The sequence below is a fragment of the Mizuhopecten yessoensis genome, unplaced genomic scaffold, assembly GCF_002113885.1.
Source record: "Mizuhopecten yessoensis strain PY_sf001 unplaced genomic scaffold, ASM211388v2 scaffold7325, whole genome shotgun sequence".
Taxonomy (NCBI): domain Eukaryota; kingdom Metazoa; phylum Mollusca; class Bivalvia; order Pectinida; family Pectinidae; genus Mizuhopecten; species Mizuhopecten yessoensis.
Window position 1 is genome coordinate 118,623 of NW_018406991.1, and position 7,560 is coordinate 126,182.

General features: G+C 38.1%; 1 protein-coding gene across 1 annotated transcript in view; it reads right to left on the reverse strand.

Annotated features, from left to right (window-relative positions):
- Positions 1–7,358, reverse strand: part of LOC110453471 (galactoside 2-alpha-L-fucosyltransferase 2-like) — a 12,979-nt gene extending 5,621 nt beyond the window's left edge. Inside the window, exon 1 of the mRNA XM_021502423.1 lies at positions 7,224–7,358. The gene's annotated coding sequence lies outside the window, so the exon portion shown is untranslated. The remainder of the gene's footprint in view (positions 1–7,223) is intronic.
- Positions 7,359–7,560: the final 202 nt, after the last annotated feature.

Below are 7,560 nucleotides of genomic sequence, written 5' to 3' on the forward strand. Positions count from 1 at the left end.
GCACTTCATAAATAAGGATGGGTAATTAATAAACGACCCAGAGACGGGCAAGGACAACCCCTTCTCGACAGTTTTCTATATAGCTAGTATACAATTCACCGATTTAAGGTTTTACAAGATGTAATGGGTTGTCTACGCACCGATTCAAATTATTGTGCTACTTTAACCTTACAAAATTCGTTATTACCGGTGTACAATCTGTAAAATGAAGTTTAGAATCAACAGGTGGTAGCAAGACAGCGTGATTTACCATTTCATTATCTGGTAATGCTCTGTAAAATGATGTTGGGTTCAGGTTATACCAGATACAGTTGTGGGAATGCACAAAGTTACACGATGTGCGTTGTGCGAGCGATGTGCGCACGGAACGTGCACGATGTGTTCACGGTGTGCGAACGATTCAAATCTGGACGATTATTGATTGCGCTCATTTGTGCGGACAAAGGATGAGAAGTGGCTTAACAATAAATACGGCTTCGTGTTTAAACATATTCACTTGATTTTTAAGTATATTTCTAAATTCTAGCTTCAAATATAAGCTGATCTTTCTATCTTTATTTTCTTGAATTTAGAAATGGTGTTTTCGGTGTTTTTTAAACGATCCAAATTTACATATGTAACATAACACATGCATGTATTGACACGGTCACGTATACAGGTAAACATAGCCAATTTGAACCTGTACCTGGACCGTAGTGTCCCCTACCCGGGCCATTTACGTAACCCGCCTAGGTGTGAAAATCCATTTGAAGGGGTGCTATAGACCAAAACGAATGCAAATAACAAATATTTCACGTCCAGTTGTGATTTCATAACGGTCATACGGTATCACATATCAGCTGTCTTTATCAGGCACAGGCCAGGTAAAACTCCGGTCAATCATCAAAATGTTATTTATCTGTTCTGTTACCTGGGAGCTAAACCAATTCTTGACAGTCTAACGGCCACTATTACACGCATTGTACAATTAAACATAATTATAATTAATTTGATGAGCAATTAATATATACAGTGTTCCATACGAGGGCTCCGGATTTTTTCATTCAGTAATATTGATCAACCAATTTGACCAAATTGCACATTGTGTGGAGAGAAGCGCACAACGGGGGGAACGACTATTAAATCGCACAGTTGTGCGCATCATGTGTGGACGATGTGCGGACGGTGCGTGCACGATAAGCGCACGTTGTTTTTGGTGCGTTGTGCGTTCCCACAACTGTAATAAGTACGCAGATCGAACCACAAAAGCGGCTTTTTTGCTTCCACCTATTGATTATGAACTAATACCTTTTTAAAAAAAAAGATACACCACAACAGTCATTGATTAAACGTGAGACATTTCAAATCAAATAGATGACATCGATAAAACATAGGTAAATGTGCGTTGGTTCAATTTTTCTCCGTAGCAAAAATAAAGAGATACTAGAAGAATTTTGGCGCTCACCGTGAAAGGATCGTTATCAGATCTTCACAACGTTATATATTATCTTCGTTGCTCGTTATTTTCTCTACAGGTATTATTAGCTTATCCCATATATGCCTCCTTGTGATAGCGCGATCTGATGCCGTCTTTATAGTGCTATCTCACCGACATACCATGCTGAAGTCACCCAGCAAAGTATTCTGCCCGGTTACGTTATACTGACAATGGGTGAATCATTTGTTGCCATAACCTAAACGCTGAACGTTTAGCAGGATGTAACAACTTCTATTTTTATTGACTTTAGTATGTCCCGGCATACAGAACAAATTGTCTTCCTCACCTGGGCAAACGCTCAACATTAAAGCCATCAGAAGTGAGGTAGTAAGAAGTAGAGAAAATATAAAAATCCAAACTATTGCAATTGGTGCAGCAGATTTATTGCTGTCGCTTCGTTTGTTTAGGGTGTAACGTCCCCCCAACAGCCAGGGTCATATTAGGACAGGTGTCTAGGGATACATGCCAAACTAGATAAAAAGAAAGAAGACAGAACAGATAAGTAACGGGAAACATCCCAAATGTTGCAATGGGGGTAGCAGATCTTTGGTCTCTTAAATGTCCCCTTTGTAAAAGACATGATGAAGGCCCCAATTCTGTAGGGGCCCCATATTTATCGCTGTTTGCGATACACATGCACTGGGATACAACAGGCCTATTCTTTCCCCGAACCAAAAGTAAATCCTCATCTCTGCATGCGGGTTCCTACATAAGTCGCCTCTTACGATACATATTCTTTTCCCGATCCTCGACTTGCAGGGGAGAGGTTTTAAAGGCCAATAAAAGGTAGATAAAACACGCAAAATTAAATGGGCATCAAACAAACATAAAGGTAAAAAGACAACTAAAATTAGAAAACGGCTATGTAAGGCAGAATTTTCCTGAAATAAAACCGAACCGTGATTTGCGTAAAATTAAACAAAAAAAGTTTTCATGCATAATTAGCGCCCGATTTTTGTTTTAATATGATACACACACAAAAAACGAAATGTAATGGTGCCCATCCTCTAGATATACCAGTTTAAATCCATTGCCCTACGTTTTGGATTAATTCTTCATGGCAGTAGTTTTTGTACATTACCCTCATATGAATACAAGTGTAACCAATATGTGGCACAATCACAATTCCGACTCAATCACATGTTGGAAATCTAAATTCTTTTATGAATTTCACAAAGCAGGGGAGTACTTATCAATTTCAAACCAGAGGATAAGCAGAGTGTGAGAATTATGAACCATGCCACTTCTCATTAGAAATTACTGTGAATATCGAGATTATAGCAAACATGGGAGAGTACGAACCCACCAGCCGTGACTATCGAGATTATGGCAAGCATGGGAGAGTACGAACCCACCAGCAGAGTCTACAACCTTTTATCTTGAAAGACGGTCGTAGCACACACACAGGTGATTGCAGCACTGAATATAGATACAGTATTCCAAATATGAATTACACTACACCAAACAGCTATTTCTAGGACTCATCAGTGATGAACTTACTCTCATAACACATTTAATTATCTAGTACGAATGAAATCATCATTGAACCAAACGCTCGACATGATTATGTCATGTATTTTTGGCACAACCATTTGAAAAAGACGAATTCTACAAAAAAAATATAACTTACCCATTACAACTTGCAACGTCCTTAGTGTTTCGACGAACCAAATGGAAAATGACGTTATAAGGTTGTGTCGTAAGTCAAAATCACATTTTAGCCAGGTAGATAATACCAGCCAACTGTTTTGTTTCCATGGCGATAATTCCTTGCAAATGGAATAACATTCAGACTCAAATTTCTCGCGAATGCAATATTCCTTTGACAGTCATTTGCTGTATAGCAGATGAAATGTTACCATGGTTACCTATTATAAAGAAAGAACATGGCGATCCGGTAGTTTAGAAACATGTAATTAGCTGTTCTATAATCGACATAATAAAGGCCAGGCGGTGTCCATTAAGGTCAGTCGGTGGTCCAGCGACGACCTCACTGTAACCATGAGAAATGGATTATTCAAGGCATCTATACAGGTACAGTGTAACAATACGTATATAATGGCCATCTAATTAAACTGGATTCAGAAGATCGATATATAAGCATCACACCGCAGTCGGTATTTTACTTGGGTGGAATACTGAGTGTAGTCTTCAGGTCTACGCTATCACAAGACATCAGAAACAACACCGTCCGCCTCCAACACACGTCCATGCATTATACATGCGAATACATGTCCATTAATACTGGTTGTTAAAAGAACGTTTAATCAACAGGGCGATCTGAACAAGAAAATCGAGGCCCAGGGTTCTTGATATCTCACCTGGAATTTTATTAAGAATTTGTCAACCTGTTTTTATACAATTCATACAGAGCATAATGAACCTTTGCAATTGTTAAAACAAGATACGCATTTGTTGGGTTTTCTTCGAAAGTAGTATTGCTCTACACATTACGTATCTTTGTGAATCTTTTTGGGGAGATTTGAAAAAAAAATGCTGAACTAAGATGGTTGTTATATCCATTTATTCACTTTTAACACACGTTGATTTAAAAGACATCAATTTACCCTTCGACACAACTACACACATGAACGCTTACACAACACATATAGATGGGTTTGTTTTGGTTCAGAAGTTGCTTACACAAAGTAACATACTCTCACTACGGAAATGGATCAAGGTAATTCATTTGACCCAAATTGTATAACCCTTCATCCCATTATGTTTCTGGCCAAATATCATCACCCTAGATTTCTTTGATAGTCAGAAATGTTCATTTAAATGTTTTCACACAATTGACCTTGAATGTTTGTAAAGGTAATACATTTTCACAGACTTTATAGCCCTTCATCCTAGCATGCTAGTTGGCATTTCACCAACCTATGCTCCTTGTTCATTGTGACCTTGAATATGGGGCAATGTCATTATTTTGAACATTCATAACTCTTAGTCCAGGACGGTACTGGCCAAATATCACAAAACCAAGCCTGGTAATTCAGAATAAGTCGTTAAAGTGTTTTTTGTTTACACATTTGAACCCCTGTGAACTTTAATATCGGTCACAGTAATGCAATATAACAATCCCTAGGTCTGTTGCTTATTTAATAGAAATTATTTGAATTTTTTAAACACTATTAATATGGTTGTAACTGGCCAGATATTATCTCCCTAGACCTTCAACCATATCAAAGGTCAAAGGGGTCAAATGTGTACTAACCTTAAACGAATTCTTCTAAATAACCAAAATTACTAGGGAGATATGTTTTGACCTTGAAAATAGGCCAAGGCCATTCATTTGAAAAAACTTAACAGCCCTTTATCCCAGCATGCTACTGGCTAATTGTCACTACCATATGACTTTTGAATATCAAGAAGAAGTCGTTTAATGGAAACTGCTGACGGCGGACGGACGACAGACGCCGCATCACGGCATAAGCTCACTAGGCCTTTTGGGCTAAGTGGGCTAACAAATTTAATCATTCAGTTTAATATTGCATATATTTCACTATTTTGGCTCAGTCTCTCATGCTAACAGGAGGAGGCAACACACTTTATTTGATAAAGCATTTAGTTCATTTACCACTAGAATGTTTAATAGTATGTTTGGTCGAGATAAGATAAACTGTTCTAGATGAGTAGATATTAGTTTGGTGTTTCACATCCTCGAAAAAGTCAGGGTATTATGAAGACGGGTGCCGAAGGTGTCCAATCGGAAAGAGTTTGTTTGCTTGCGAAAGCTACGTTGGCATTTTACTATTATCGTAATGCCCTAAAACATATTGGAAGTTCGGAAACGTTAACGACAATGGGACAATATCGATAGTGTCAAAAGCTGTCGGCCCATTTTATGAATTTGTTCGGGCGAGGAATTATAATCATAAAAGATGTGCAGAGCTAAATTCAGAAGAACTGATCTATTTTTTATCATTATAGTAAGCTAGCAAGTTTTATTATAGTCATTGGACTAAGATACAATTGGATCTTCATCATGTATTCGTCACTCGCTTTAATCTTCAAGTTTATACTATCGAATGAGGAATACCTATTTCATTTTAAAAGGAAAAGCTACAACATTGTTTAAAAGTTGAAATAACAACAAACTCAACATAAACAAATATACAGACATCTCTCAAATGCCAGTTCTTCAAAAGCTGTTCGAAAACGTCTCTTATCGCAGGTTGGCAAAGTGCTAAAATGCAGTATCCTCATAGGCCCAGGGAGCTAGAGCTGAATGGAGAAGTATCATGGCAGCATTTCACTGTCAAGGAAACGATATGTATCGGAAGGAGGTCTAACGTATTTGCTGTGTTTTCTTTACATCGCCAAATACTTTAGTATTGATAGAAATATTATCATATTACAGTTGTGAGATTGCACAACGTATCAAAAGTACCGTGCTGCGTACACATCGGTCATTTAACAATGGATCGCCACGTTGTGTGATCAAATGAGCACATATGTGAGATATGGTTATCGATGTAACGGAATGAAAAATGTCCTTCACATCAGAGTTAAATAAGTTACATCATACACGTATTTAATATCCGATCGGTTAATTTTTTAATTCTACAAAGCATGTTATATGTTGTTACGTTGTTTGTTTGTTTGTTTAGTTTAGGGTTTAACGTCTTCGCAACAACCAGGGTCTTATAAAGACGGTTGTCTAGGGAGACACAACAGCCAGGGTCATATAAAGACGGTTGTCTAGAGAGACACCGCCCAAAGCGAAAATTAGATAGTGATAAAGTAGACAAGATAGAAAAAGACCAAAGATCCCAAGTGCTGCAATGGGGGCAGCATCTTAATTTTGGTATCTTCCATGTCCCCTTCGCAGAAGACACGATTCTGCACGGGGCCCTATATAAGTCGCCTAAAACATTACATATAGAGTGGGTCACCTCAAGTCGATAGAAGACTAGATATAACCAACCCCGTTTTTGCAGGGGTAACTATTAATCTGTCAATAATTGAATTTATATTGACAGGTAAAGTACTAGTACACATACATAATTAATTGCATGGACCAGGGTTGATCGCCGATTACAGTTAATCGATGATTTGATAATTATCAACAATCAATACTTTATGGACGTATTGGTCGAGTAGTTATATATAATTAATAATCCAGCCTTCCACGCAGGCGGCCGGGGTGTGATCCTCGAAGTCATCGTACGAATGCGATATTCAAAGAAAGTGTATTTTTCCTGCCCACACAACTCCAAAAACCAAGGTGGAGTATAAAATGGTCTGGTTGGATGTCGCGGTGCTATAGCATTCAAATGAGGTGGCACTATAAATGGAAGCACGGTCTCATTACAAACAGATCACAATACATCTCCAGCACACAAGCAGGCATACACACATAGGGTGATATTAGCCAGGTGGCATGGGAATAGTTGTTAGCGCTTGATAAGGCAACTCCTGCGTGTATAAGAGAATTATTGATTGTATTCTAGCTAGATTGGGCGATAAATCAAATGTTGTACATCATCATTATTATTATTGTGATAGGTTTAAAGAAACAACAAGTATTCAGTGCTCCATTCGATCTGTTTATTAGGACACGTAGAAAAATACTGGGAAATATACCCTTGTCAATACAAAGAGCCATTATATAATACAACAGTATGATATACAGTCGGTAAATCGGTATAATGTCTAGTCCCCGTATACTAATTATACAGTAACAATTAATCCGCGTTATAATAATATTAAACCAATGAACCAATTCAGATATATAACATACCTCTGACTAACGTGGTGACACGTAGTCTTGATATAAATTGTCAATGGTAGGTCCTCGGCCGTCTATAACTGGCTAGTGCGCTGCTCCCCCTAAACACACCACTTTATACGCTCACAAACACGCCCCTATTCACGTTCAAACTCATATGCATGCGCTTCACACTCTGACATACCTGGACACAACTGGACAGACAGGTTACATACACATATAGACGCAACATTACATAACTACCGGACGCACCTGGACACTATAAATAGACACACAGGTAAACAGAGAACACTCCCTGTAACCAGTAACACACATAAATAAACATGACTGAATACATGACAATACAAAC